The following is a 15,032-nucleotide window of genomic DNA, read 5'->3' as shown; positions in this document are numbered from 1 at the left end:
ATGAAAATAGTGAGTCAAAAGCTATGAGAAACATCAAGTTTCTAGCCCTCTACATGGAATCTATTTGGCGGTCTAGTGAGTGCAAAGCACCTCAGATTAACATTTTATGCCTACGTCTTTTGAAGTGGATGCTAACTTTGCCTATGTAAAAACTGTGAAAGTCGAAAAGCAATCCCCGTGCAAAACCTAGCAGTGCACAGAACAGTTCCTCTAAGGCAGTGAATGACAATGTCAGTAAATAAAACAGTAATATATTGTTAACTTTGCATTAGTACCAAATTCAGTCAGATGTTTTGAAAACAGAGAAGAAAGTCATATAACGTTAGCGTAACTTAAATCTCACTGCCAGAGACTTGGCAGGAAAGGACAAGGTACTCTGAAAATCCCTGAGATGGCGTGACACGTTTGGGAGAGGCTGCATGATGAACTGAATGATGATACTTTGATTTGGTTCCCTAAACAAAAGAAAAAGTTTCAATTTTTTTTTTTTCACCCCAAACTTGTTTAAAAAGTCATAATACTGCATTTCCCTGGGGAAGGAGATCAACTTTTCTTGTGTTCCCCCTCTCACTTAAGAATATTGTGAAGGGAGAGATTAAAGGGAGAGACACAAAGGTGTAGGAATATTCTGCTTCGTTTGTATGTTGCGAGTCTCAGTTTTAAGCTCAAATCTGACTGCCCTTTGGGGTTTTTTTGCTTTCTGTTTTTTTCCTAGTGATGACTTTGCTTCAGCCACTGAGAGCATAACTGTTAAAATCAGCCTTTAGTCTCCCCTTGACTCTAGGTTATGTTCTTTTTAATTTCCTCCCTGGCTTTTACTATGTATTCCCTTGTCCCTCCAATACACTCAGCATCGTGCTGACAAAGCCACTTCTGCTGCAGGCTGCTCTTCCTAGGTCTGCTGTGACAAGTACACAGTGTGAGCTGGTAGTGTGCACTTGCAAAAACAGCTTTGGGAGTGAGGCAATGCCCTGTGCTGGCTTCTGTGACCTTGACTTGTGTCACCTGGGCTGTGATTGTAACTGGGGGCTGTGACTGGTGTAATTACAGCAAATGCTTTACAGGCGTATGGTGATGATCTCTGCCTGGTGATGATCCTGCATCCCCGTATGAGAGAAGAGATGCACTTTCAAGAACAGAAAAAAAAAAGGAATGAACTAGGGACGTGACAGGTGATCTGGGCCCTTACCTGCCAGCTGCGTCAGAGGCTTCCCAAGCAGAGCATCAGTATCTCCTCCAACACCCTCATTGCTCCTCACCTATCTGTGCCCTTCACCTGCAAGAACATCCATGGGCTTGCCCAGCATGCTTGGTGACAGCCCCCAGCATGAGCCCCAAAGAACTGTGCTGTCCCTCCAGCTGCCCATGTGGGAGCCTTTCTACTGTGATCCAAATTGCTCACTCAGAAGATGGGAGGCTGCAATGATCTGAGGCTCAGGAGGCTGTAAACTCTCACATATTTTGCTATCTCCTTTACTCTTTTAGTCATTAACCTGGATTGCAAGGTCTTTCTGGCAGAAGATAGCTCTTTACTGATGCATAAAGTTTTAGTTGTTGAGCCTCAGTTCTTAAAGAGAACTGCTATCATGTGAATAGTATCTTACATTGGCACAACAGCAGTCTGCATAGTCCAAATTAATGACATGATACCAAAGCAGTTCCAACCAAATTAGGATGATGATAAGTTACATCTGGTGACAGGTTTCCTCCAAATCGCTCTGTGGTAGTCTGGGGCTTTATCTAGGCGCTTCTGTAAACTAGACTGAACTGTCAGTTGTAGATACCTGGGTTATCAGTAGAGCTATCTGATTTAATAATGACTGATATTAAATGTTATGTTAGGAACTCTAACTTCTTACTGAAGGCCTGTAGAGGAACATGGAGACAAAGTATGCTTTTTTCCTCCAAGAGTAGGCGTTAGAAACACCTTGTATTTCTTCTGGCTGGTCAATGCAATAAACTATCCTTAACCATCTGGACTTGATTTAGTGTTTAGTGAAAACAATCAAAGCATTTCTACTGCCCTTCTCTGTAGGGAAAGGCTGAATCAGCCTTTTTAATAGGATCACTGAAACTGAGGTAAACGAATTGTGGAGTATCACCTGCCTTTTCAGCCTAGCCATAGAAATGTGAAAGAAGCTGAGAAGTACTGTGATGCAGCTTGTATATACACTCATATGTTGGTTTGTGTATAAAACATTCCATGCTCAGTGGTTCTAAAATACAGGTAACTTGTGAAGCGCAAATGGACAGAGCGTCTGGTTGACTTTTGCCAGTAGCGTGGTTGTGTGTTTATTGCACGCTCTATGTGGAAATTTCCCCTTCCATGAAATAAAGTACAAAGCGGAATATTTGCAGAAGTTTTCTTCATTTTTTTTCATTTTATTTTCTTAACAGTAACAGCAGAATAGTACTGGCTGAACAAATTGACTGTATGTAAACTGCCGTGTTTGTGAGTCTACCCTCAGAATCACACCTATATACTTCCAGGTGATGAAGCTAGGCTAGTGCAGAGCAGTGGTGTTCAGCATCAGTCTGGATGTGCTACATATAGGCTTGTTCTGCAGGGCAGGTGGACAAATGGCATGCCATGATCAAGTCCATCACATGCTAGTTTTCTGGTGCTTTTTTAACTCGAATTAATGGATTACTAATTGCTTAGAGTTAATACTGTAGATTCATTTCTGAACTGCCTGTTTATTTGTGATTTTCTTCAGATAATTATGAGACATGCAATATTTGGTCTTAATGTTTTTTAAACCCTCTAAAACTATAACACTCTTCTGGCTCATTTTTTGAAAGCGTGACCCACCTGGGCCAGCCACAGCTGATGCTGTGTTAATGATGCATGATGATGATGAGCTGTGAGTACCACCAGCACAATGTTACTCGCCTCACTTTAAGGTACTGAGCTGCTGCCAGCAAGTAAGAGTCATTGAAAGTTCCCTAGTAAAGCTAAAGAAGTTCCTGATGGTGCACTGATGAAGACTGCTGTCCTTGCTATAGGCAGAAAAACTGAACTGCTTCTGACCACCTCCCATGATTCTTAAGGGGAATTTCGGCTGCTCTGGGAACTTTGATAATGTGCATTTTGCAGGCTTCTCTGCTAATGTCAGTCCTAGCCAGTGTCACCTGTATTGTGTGCTGCTTTGGTGGAGAAGTGCTAAGTTAGAAAGCAGTTAGACAAGCACAAATGAGATGTTGAGATTTCCTTTATTAATTTCTCAATAAACTATAATTTAAAATCTGTTCTCAAGTTGTAAAATTCTAGGTCTGAAAACCAGGCACCTCTGGCTGCAGCCGTACTGTACGTACAATTTGTACAAATCAAACGGGATTTCATTAGCGGGTCTGTGATCATCCATGCTGTTTCCCTGTTAGTGCACTGTCCCTGCTCAGTTTTAGCCTGTTCCAGCAGCATTTCCCAGGTGGAGTTCAGGGATAGCACAGAGCAGGGACTTCTGCCAGCAGGCAATAGGCAAGGGCTATCAGGGAGGAGTTCAGCCATATGGTACAAGCTATTCGATTTCAACTGCTGTCAGGAACAGATAAAGGGTCTGTTCCCTTTGATTTTTTTAGTATAGATGTAACCTCTGAAAGAGTCAACGGACTTTCAGAGATTAAGATTTCTATTAAGGCCGGGATCCCAAAGGTTTAGTCAATTTAATGGGTAAAACAGTAAACCAATGAGCCATTAGGAAGAGAGAGAACATTTTGTGACAGATCCTCTTCTTAGTATTGGTTATTTACAGTTTTACATTGACTAAGTTCTACTTTTGGAGAGTTGCTCTTGGCTTATACTAGTGTAAAAGAAAAGAATCTGATCTATCTAATGGAGCACTAGGAAAATCAGTTAATTAACTAAAATGAGAGCAAGCTGTGCAGACAGTAATTATCCCGCTCCTTGCACGTTCCCAATAACTCATGCTGTAGCAGGTGATAAGGGGATTTCCTTTCTTTATTTTTTAGCTAGGAAGATCATATTCAGCTGCCCTGATGTAGTTTTGGAGCATTAGTTGTGCGTGGATAAATTGGCCAGGAGTTTGACTGCTTGCTCTAAGTTTGTTGCGGTTAAATTCCAGGGCTGGAGATGAAACACGACACTTCCTAAAATGCTTCAGTCTGTGAGTTTCAAGATACTGTTTTGAATCCTGTTTTGATTTCAGGTATTGGCATGTGAATGGAGAGAAAAGTACACTTCATGAAGGAGTCTACATAAACTTCATGAAGGAATCCAAAAGGGTGAAACTGCTCTGAAAATTTTTCTTTCATTCATCAGGAAATCATGTTGGGGTAGCTTAGATCCTTAGTTAGTAGGTTAGTCACCAGGATGCTGAGACAGATTACAGATAAGGTGATTAGGACAGAGCACAAGGGGAGTTTCCAGCATTTCTTTCAGATATTTCCTGTGCTCTAAGGGTTTCCATACTGTGGCATAGGCATGCGTACTTCTAGCGGTATACAAGCCAAGTAGGATATAGCCTGCAGAATGTAGGCTTTTTCTGATTTAGTTATTACATTTTTTGATTTTTTTTCATTCTTTTATCTCTGGTAATTTGATCTGTTTCCACTGCCTGTACACTTATTCACATTTAAGATCATTGAAGAAAGTGTGATTTGACTAAGCTGACTCTTATTAAACTTTGTGTCTATATATCAGGATAGTCTGTACTTGTGTATATTATCCTGACCTTCTTTTGGAATTTGTTTCCCAAGGGACCTTACTGATCAATTAGCAAGCTTTTTTTCTGTGCTTTGTCAAAGTTCATCCTTTCTATTCTTCCAGGCTGCCTAACTTCAAGAACTATGAAGGAAAAGTCCAAGTCTGCTATTGTTATCTGGAGAGAGTTTTCAGAGAAGAAGGGAGAACACGTGCAGAAATCAGGATACATGGTAGCCCTGCTTCCAGTTTCCATTTACACTGCTTACTTGATTCATTAACATCTGGCCATGTGAGAGGCTCACCAGATTATCTCGTTGTCTTTGTTCTTGCCCCTCCTGTGATGCTGTAATGAATAATTCTTCCATTTTTCTTTGCATCACTTTGCCAGGTTAGTTTGTGTGTGTGTGCGTATGTGTGTATGTCTGTGTGCCTTTGCAGCAATCCTTGATAATCCTAAGATAAAGTGTTCCTCCCTACAGTTTGTTTCCTGGACAAGCCTTTGCTCATAGATGCCTCATCTTTGTAGTAGTCTTCCCTAAGAATGAAGAAGCCAAAGCCTCTTTGACAATACTATGTACACAGCCGTGCCTTAAACCCCAGGATCCTCTGGTTCCTATTAGGGCCTTTTCAGGCAAATGTGAGGGCTGCAAGAGCACTGGCTAAGCTCGTGACTCCCCTGTACTCAGTTCTTAGTCTCAGTGCTGTTGTGGGGGCTCAATAGTGCTTGTTTGGCTAGGCCAAATTTAGTGGCCTGGATGAGCCTCAGTGGCTTTTCTGAGCCATAAATTAAAACTCTTGGGAGCTTCAGCTCCCAAAGCACATGTCCTGAGATGTCTGATTTTTGATAGTCCCTCATCTTTTTCAGGATAGAGAAATGAAATTTGCATTTTGAATTGATTGCTTTGATCTCTACAATCCTTAGAAGTACCAGTTCATGCTCATCTAGTGCTGGAGCTGGTGGTCTTGATTTTGACTGGGACAAGCCGGTAGTCTGAAAAGTGGATTTTACCTGCTACTTGGACAGAAATCAGTCACTTTCCATCACTCTTGCACTCATCAGTGGCCCACATTGGATGTGTTGGATGGTAGACAATCTTCAGGCTTGCTAGGTGTTTGCAGTGTCACCAGCATTTCCTTTCCTAATTCCCACAGCCTCCGCAGCATCGGGGGCAGACCAAACAAACTCTGAAGCACTTTTAAGACCCCAAAGATCTCAAACTTTTCCACATAGAAGTCCTCCACAAAGCTAGTTTTCAAATCACTGCCAACCCTTTAGAAGTGATGAGGAATTACACCAAGATATCGCCAGTGGCCCCACGGTATAATCATTTCACTTTTTTCCTGAGGTGTAGCCATACAAAGAGAACTTCATAGGTTTTCTCTGTCAGCAGTGCTTCTGCCTGGCCTGTCGCCTCTGTAAGAGGAGATGTTAGTAGAGTGGAATAACATGCAGCGCTTTGCTGGAGGGCAAGATGGCAAGAACACGTTCTTTCTGCCCTGTAGCTTCTGGTACCATTGCTCGGGTTCGGAGAAAGATTTACAGACTCTCTGAGCAGCAGCAAAATGACAGCGATATCACCTCTGGGGTTTGATTTTGCCTGTAAGACTGAGACTGTCAAATTCTGTTCCTTTAAAAATCCCAGCTGTGCCTCGCTTCCCGGAAGAAATAACTCTCCTCGCTTTATTTCCTCCCTGTTGCTTTTGATGGCTAACTCTGAAGCACACCCACCCACCCGCCCCGATTTTGGTGTGTTACCATCTCAGGCTCATAGTCATGCAGTGCTCTGCGACAGTGGCCTCATGCAGGTCTTATTTGGATGGCTTAAACCAGTGTTTTTCTGCACTTTCTGTTCCTGCTGCGTGCTCTGAAACGTTCGCCGGGCTGTACAGCAGATGGTGCTATGCCTCCCTTCTCACCCAGGCGACGGTATCATTAGCTAAACTTTTCAAAACTGTGGATTGTTAATAATCTTCTCTGCCCTGTCTGAGCAATTGCAGCTGCATATTTTCAGCGATGGTTTACTTTGCCATGCACTGATTTTATTTTAAGGAGCATGAAAGCATAGAGTCTGTTCGTGGCTTAATTTACAACACTGATCTATCTTCTCTGTGCAGTTAAAGAAGACTGACTTAATAAATGTTAAGGGATTCTTTCTATGTATGCAGAAACAGTGTTAGTTTCAAATGAGTAATTCTTTTCTAAAATGAGCGAATCACAAAGGGAAATACAGACTGAATTTAAGTAATGAACTCAGTGAAACTCTCAGAATTTCTAATCCAAGGAAACAACTTCACAGCTTAATTAACCAAAGTGTGGAAGAAAGTCATATAAAATAAAAAGCATTCTTTGATTTTATGTTGAACAACTGAATTCTCGCTTTAGTTCTTTTGGCAGGCGAAATGCTATTGTCTGACACTTAGCACAGTTAGCTCAGGCTTTCACTGGCTTGTTTCACAAATGATAGCTCTTAGATGATTAGAAGTGGCGTAGAAAAAGTCAAATCCATTTCAAGGATTTCATGAGAAACACTGCTGTAAGCTTTGAAATATTGCAGACTGCAGTAATACCATAGTAATCGTCAACAGTATTAACAGCTTAAACGGGCAAGCCTATATAAATTGGCTTAAAACCTATCAGGTAGTAGAACTTCACTAATGCAAACTAATAACTCTGTTGGCTGTATTGTGGATTATCGGATGTTGCAAATTGGCAAGTAAAACTATGATGCAAAGCTCATGGAAATCAAAGTATGGAGTTCCATTGACGTTGCTGTGCTTGCATTATCTCCTTTCATAATTCCCATAACAACAATTTCAAGGATACTGAACCATGATAGATGCTTATTTTGACAACTTTAGTCTATCTGCTGTCATTTACCGTACTTCCTATTTCAGTATGTGGCATTGTGCTTCATAGAATTGTATTGCTGTTTGTGTGACAGTAGGTCTAAGAACATGAGGCACTGATGGAGCTCACGTGATAGGTGCTGCACAAACACAAACCCAAAGGACAGTTCCTGACCCTTGTGCTCGGCATCTTGCCAGTGTGAGACTGTCTTACAAATAGTTCATTGATGTTAAAGTTTTGCTCTGAAGTGGTGTGAGTCTATGATGTTTCAGATAGCTATCTCCGCATCTGTAATTCATACTGAAAATTCCCTATTAATTAATAGCATCCTTCATTCAGGATCATGGAGTCAGTCCACCTATGAAAAAATAAAGCAGTCTATTTTTGTGACTTGACATTTATTTTTCAGTATTTGACCGTTTTTTAAATACATCCAAAGGAAATATTCACAAACACAAAATTTCCAATAGAAGATTTTCTTTTTAAATGAATGAATGCTTTTATTTTTCTTTTTAAGGCTGGAGGGAAAGGTGTCATGAAGATTGTTATGAAACAGTAATTGAAATCTGTATTTTTTCTTCTTTCCAAGACTACCATAAATAAAATCATTTTATTTTGCTGACTTGGAAAACTTTTTGAACAAGCTTATATCTAAGAAATGTATCTTCAGATTTGAAAATGTCAGATTCCCAGGTTGTGCCACGCATTTTATCCTGGAATTAGAGATACAAAGAGCCACCAACATGGAATAAGAAAAAGAGTGTGATATATTTCTTACCTGTTTTACATGTGATTTGATGTGTAGACTTACAGTGATGAAGTGAAATGTTACATCTGCGTATAATTTCCGTGGTCTGCACAGCTAACTTCGGCAGCTCAGGTTAACCTGAGATCAACCTGGATTGATGCCAGAGGGAGCAGAGGGAAAGAAGTAGCATGTCGCAGGAGGAGGGAGGTGGCAGAAACGAAGCAGGCATCGGCCACGAGCCGAGTGCCTCCCCTCCGCTCTTCTGCTTCGCCACGTCGAGGGCACGTGCTGCCGGGGAGCGGGCACCTGCCTGGCGCCCGCACGCGCCTCGTGCTGCGGCGCTCTGGCTCTCTGGGGCTCTGCCTCTGGCTCAAATACAATATATATTTATATATATATATGACCTACTGTATATGCGAGCTATGCAATAGTCCTCAGAGGATGGAAAAGGTAAATGGGTGGATTTCCTCTGTCACCCACAAAAGAAACCTGGGGATATAGAGAACCGAAATCTGACTCCCTTTGAAGAAGTCCCGCTGAATTCAGTGGGGATATGCTTTAATCTGGTGCAAAAAGCCAATAGCTCTCTGCTTTCTGGCTTGCTTGATTTGATGAAAATTAACTTTCAACATTCACGTCGTACCAAATCACATGCTAAAATTATGTGGAAGCATGAAAAAGATGACACCTTATTCTATAAATGCACACTTGATAGTAACTTTCAAATTATGTTAGCAGAGTTTGCACAGTATTAGTGAAATCCCTGTCATTAAGAAATGATATTTCATAAGAAAGCTGATAATAGGATACAAAGATCCTAATATGATTAGATGATGACTTGTTAATGGGAATTCTTTTTTTGTCATAACCTGTGATTTTCAGTTTACTCTAACAAAGATGATCTCTCTGATGGGAAGTATTAAAGCAGTAAAAATCTGGGAATGAGGTAAGAATGATACCGAAGATTCAATAGTACAGTAAGTAATTTGGTAGATGCAGGAAACAGAGATTTTAAATTTTTTTTGAGGTATAATAGGCAGAGCCAAAGGATTTGCTATTACAATAGTACCATTTTGCACTGCCTACCTATTAAAGCCCCGGCCCTCCAGTTTGTTCCATATAGGCCAAGGATGGCTCTCTTGCAAAGATCCGGTAAAATCAAAACCAGGCTTTAGGCTTGAAGCTTTCTTCCTCCCCCCGCTTAGAGCAAGATCTGTGGCTGACATTTGGACCGCACTTCAGTCAATGGCAAGACTCTCAGTGTCTTGAACAGAGAGTGTTTTACAATTGATGGAAAAAATATTGAGCTCTTGAGAATTTTCATGGGGTTGGAAGACCATTTTTCACCAAGTCCAATTATTTCAGCTGACCGGTGTATCAGCATGGCCCTCCCATCAATATTTTCCCCTTAGCTTAGTAACAATAGCTCAAAAATTCTGAATGTTGCCTAGCTTCGGTTCAGTTATACTAAATCAACTAAACACCAAAAGGTCAATTTTTATTTGTTAGCAATTTTCATGTATATTTGTGAACTGGGAATATAGCGTAATCCTTGTGAGAGCAAAGGAAATGTACCTCCAGACTGTCATTAGATTGCTTGCCATTCTGTACTATCCAGTACTGACTGGGGCTTGAGCAATGAATTAAGAAAGGACTTTTTCGTTGTAGATTAGATTGTACACAGAAATAATGTTGATACATCAGGCTTCATCAATGGAACTTAGATGCACTTAATATACTTTCATGAATTGGCTCTAATTTAAAAGAATATCTTCTTAATGACTTGGGCTCCTGAGTGAAGATCTATGTGATTTTTTTAAGAGAAAAACACTGTAGTCACTGAATGTCAAAGCTGTGATTAAAAAGCGAAAAAGCTGACATGGATACCACTGTAATAGGATATGTCTCAGTGGGAATCCACTGCCATCATCAGCTTTTTATGATTTTTGTATTGCTAATATGAGACGAAATGCACCACTAGGAATACTGTAGCATATCAGACTCTGTTATTTCATAAATTATTACTATATTACCCTCTAAATGTCCTGATGAGTATAACAGCAACCAAAATATGATGTAGAAACACTGAAATCATACAAACAGCAATTACTGAATGGTTAGATGCATACAACATTTTTTTCTTCTTTTTTTTCCCTAATTTTATCCTGAATAAATAAACAGTTAGCAACTGATAGAGTCATTCAACCACCTCTGAGATACCATTACTTCTGAGCTGAAACAGAGTAGCTAATTAGTGTTGGGAAGGCAATGTGACAGGTTTTAAGAGCGAGTAAACTGGAGAATGACTTTTGATATTCAAATTTACTTTCATCTTTTTTTTCCCGTATTCTGTTGCTGGCATTAACCAAGGAGGATGTGAACTACGTCTCAGCGCGCCTGGGAAGGGCTGAGGACTCCTACCTTTTCTTCACATGCTCCGTCTCTGAGCCAGCTGGAACAAAAAGAGCTTTGCCCAAGAAAGACAAAATACTGCGTAAGGAAGGTTGGGAGGACGCCAGTTTATCGTCCCACGTTACCGGGAAGTCGGAGAGGACGGTCACCAGCTCAGCGCGAGGGAGAAGGTTCGTCAGTCAGCAGTTGTGGTCTTTACCCTGATGGAGCCTGTGGCCTCAGCAATTCTGTTTCATGAGAAACTCTGCGATCAAAAAAAAAAGTCTGAGCAAATACATTAAAAAGCAAAAAATTAATGTAGAATGAAATTAAAAACAAAATTCTGGAAACTAGTCTGAATTTATTTCTCCCACATTTCCCTTCAATATTGTATTAAAAGTTCATTGTAAATATTCTGAAAGAAGAGGTTGCTTTTAAAAAGAAAATGGAAATGTTCTACTTTGAAAAAAGCTGACATGTTGCACTGTTCCTTATCAGAAAATTCTGTTCAAGGGAAATCAGAGTGAAGTTTCATTGAAATAAACAACTTCACTACTGACAAACCAGCATTTTCCAATGGAGAAGTGTTTTAACATAAGATATATGATTGTCAGTATTATCATTCAGAACAATTTTAATAAAAATGTGAAGATTAAGATTTGTATGGTTTGTCTGAATGTGAGAAGTGCTAATATTTAAAACTCTGTCAAAGTTCAGTTGGGAGATATTCCCTCTTATCTTTCCAGATAGCGTGGAATACAACTAAAATAATGTCCTAGCAAACACTATCAATACTGTGTTTCACAAAGGCATCATTAATAAATGTGGTTTATATGGCTACAAACAAAAAGTTCTTGTGGTGCAAAAAAAAAAAAAACCTGAAAAACTAAGCTCAACTATTTTATGACTTCATTACAGCTGTGAGTTATAACTGTAACTTTGCAATCAGCAAATGCAAATATTCTGTTTGCAGTATTGCCAATTTATCCTATCTGTAACTTTTTCTTCAGAGAGGGAGAATATATCCTACTTTTCTTGAATTTTAGTGGACTGCTAAAGTTTACTCTTTGGAAATACATTAATAACACAGAAACGGAATGGGGATTATGAAGCATCTGATGCCCTTTTTGCTCATCTATGATGTGCCTTAAGCAATAGCACAGGTTGTAAAATACAAAAGGGCTAAAACGAACGTAGTTATCATGAGAGTATATGAGTCCAGATTGCAAGCCAGGAAACTGTCACTGATAGTGGAGGTATAATTGACCACTGTATATGATAAGCACATTATTGATTGATTAATGTGACCTAGCTGTATTTGAAATGTCAAAGAGGAAAATTGAGTTGTCATTTTATAACATGTTCTTTTTCAAGTAACAGATAAATATTATAATTAATGACTTTCTACCAAGGGTTATTTAAAAAATTTAGAGAATATTAAACATCGCATTATTCACAGTCATCACAGGTGAATATATTATTGATGAATATTGATAAATCTTTGTTTATATGAAACAGGCCCCAAAATAGGCTTTAAGCTTAAATATTACTTTTGAAAGATATATCTATTCTAATTACCTCTCTTATTCTTTAACTTAGTGAACTGACAGAATTCTCTAAATTCTTTTTACAGTTTTAAGAGGTTTCACTTGTATTTAGTCCAGGGAAAACTGGGATATGGATTTGTAAGGTTTAAATTTGCTTCTATTGAAATCAGCTGTAAACTCCTGTTGATTAGAAAAGGATCTAGAAACAACCTATGCAATGCCTTGCTGCTATTTTTTACTATTTACATAAAAGAACCCCAAATTTTCTCAGAACGTTGAAAAAAAATGTACTTTAGGAAATGAATTTCCAATAGATGTTTTCATTCTTCAAGTAAAACTCAAAGAAGTTCTCAGATTATTTTGGATAAAACAAAATCAAAAAGCATTTGCTGCTAAAGGAGCTGCCTAAAAATTTGTCAGTAGAACAGTTTTCTACCAAAAGATGCAAATTCATCGAATTCTCTAACATTTTGCAGGAAGAGGAAAAGTTCAGATGATATTTTCATCTGTAAACATTTAACTGCATTGTTTTAGCCTTCATACTTAATTTTGGCAAATTCTGAATTTATGCCATATCTTACAGATCAGATATCATTTGGACTTCATAGCCATACAATTCATACAAGCAATTTAGTTAATACGGATATTATGTGGCACATACTCCTGTCCTGCCTATGATGCAACATTTCAGTGTTTCAGCTTCTCGCGATTAATTCAGTTGCCTAACTGCAGGGGTCTCGTGCCATGCGAAATGCCCCAGGCTTAGACATGGGGCTACATGGTGCTAAACCCCAGGGAGACTCTCATCCTCCAGCATCAACAGCGGAAAATCGGGTGGGAGCCCCCAGGGCTTCTCACGCAGCGCCGAGTGCCTGCGTGTAGGCGGCGGGACGGAGCTCTGCGGCCTCTGCGCTAGGGCGAGCTGGGTGACGTGCAGGGCTCCGCGGAGCGCATTGACTGAAACTCCAGCGGCGCCCTGGAAGCTTGGCCATCTACTTCCTACGCAGACACACACATGTATGCGTCCAAATGCTGATGTTTTAGTCTGGAGCTGAATTAGTTACTCATAGATTTTAGGCAAGCTGACTAGTGATTAGTCAAGGAGTTAAACCTGGGACTCAGGTAACACGGGGTTTCTTTGTATCCTTTTAAAATAGTTGCAGTTTGGTGCAGGTGTTGAACACCCTTCTGTGAACAGTGAAGATCTTCTATGCCATTTTAAATTCCAGTGGTCCATGTTGGGGAAGGCGTAGAGGTGTATGTAGAGCTGACTCTACATTGCCAAGGCCAAACAGAAGAGCAGCAATCACAGACAAGCAAACAATTTTTAAAGAGTTACCTGAATCAGTGGAAGAGTATTCTGTTTTATTTGGGATCATTTTTAGAATATCCTTTTCACTGTAGACCTTTCCGAAAATCTACGGATAGGACACCTTTCTTGGAGGGAGAAGTACCTAAGAAGGTGGCAATGGATGGTCTGACACGCTGGAAAAAAAACCACAAAATATTAATAATCTGATCTACTTGCTCTCTCAGGTGCTGAATTAGAATGGAATGTAAAACCTGTATATTACACATATCCATTTTATATAAATGTATATATTTTTATATTTATATATATATATGTGTGTGTGTATGTGTGTGTGAAAATGGTTCAAGTAACAGATCACACTGCAGGGAGCAAATGTCTTCCTGAATGTCAAGAAAGGAAATTGCAAATGATGAGATCAGAATCTACAGTCCCTTTAATATAGTCCAGGAAAAATATTGCCACTCCAAACAACTGCATTTGTGGTGAAATTAGCCATCTTACCACTTTCCAGTTAAAGGAGGTAATAGTAAGATTAACTTTAGGCACCGTGGCTTATCTCCTGAGCACTAGCCACGAGGCAGGGAGGCTTCTGTGGAAGAGCGGCTGATTCAAAGGAGGCAAATTTACCATCATACATTTTAAATTTTCTTAGATGATCCACGAGTGAAGCAAAGCAAAAAATATTAAGTGGAGACCCCCTAACTTGTTCTCAATGAAAAAAAAGCCTGACCAGCCTGCCTTCTCAAATCCGACCTGAGTTCTCATATGCTAGGTCAAACTCCACCCTCAGTCTGATTTTACAGCTTATGTGGGTGGTCTTGAGACTTCTGCCCCGGGGAAGCCACTTACTATTTTTGCCCTCAGACTAAATGAGCAGGGACTGGGCAAAACCTCAGCATCTCTCAACCAGTCAGCGCAGCAAACATGGCATGGAGTAGTAGCATCAGTGAGCAGGCAGGAATCAGTGAATTAATTACTGTTCTCCTCCATTCCTCCCTGGGTCAAGAAATAAGTAGGGAAGGCATTAGTATGGTCCCGGAGTTACACTGTTCAGTAGCACAGACAACAACAAACCTTTTTTTTTTCATCAGAATGAATGCCTAAAATACAGCCTGGCCTACAGGGGTATGATGAAGATTGTGAGACACAGATATTGCTGCACTGAAGTCAGCTAGTGCTACCAAGAGAAAGCAGGGAAAAGCACAAAGGGTCAGGTCTGAATTATCTCATCATGACCTGCAACAAAATCAGAGCAACTGCCCTAAAATAGTTTCTGAAATATCCGAATGTCTTTTTGCTTCGTTCCTTTTTTCTTGAAGTGGATCATTTGTGCACAAGTATGTGTCTGCAGGGGTGGCTGGTGAATAGCTGTAGGATAATTTGGGCAAAAGGAGACATGAGGAGGACAGCTCATCCAGCCTCCTTCACTTGGGCTGGAGAAATGATGGGTGGGAACAAGCAGGCTCCTCTATCCCTGGGCTGAGTAGTTGGGAGCTCGCCTACCACAGAGCTTCTTGATCTTT

The 15,032-nt window shown here is 40.1% G+C and overlaps 1 protein-coding gene across 1 annotated transcript in view; it reads left to right on the top strand.

Moving 5' to 3' along the window:
- Positions 1–11,016, top strand: part of GXYLT1 (glucoside xylosyltransferase 1) — a 54,454-nt gene extending 43,438 nt beyond the window's left edge. Inside the window, exons 9-10 of the transcript XR_009957338.1 lie at positions 4,787–4,893; positions 10,630–11,016. The gene's annotated coding sequence lies outside the window, so the exon portion shown is untranslated. The remainder of the gene's footprint in view (positions 1–4,786; positions 4,894–10,629) is intronic.
- Positions 11,017–15,032: the final 4,016 nt, after the last annotated feature.

This window comes from Rhea pennata, chromosome 1 (genome assembly GCF_028389875.1).
Source record: "Rhea pennata isolate bPtePen1 chromosome 1, bPtePen1.pri, whole genome shotgun sequence".
NCBI lineage: Eukaryota > Metazoa > Chordata > Aves > Rheiformes > Rheidae > Rhea > Rhea pennata.
The sequence above is the reverse complement of the archived record's forward strand: the minus strand, read 5'-3'. Positions and strand labels throughout refer to the sequence as shown.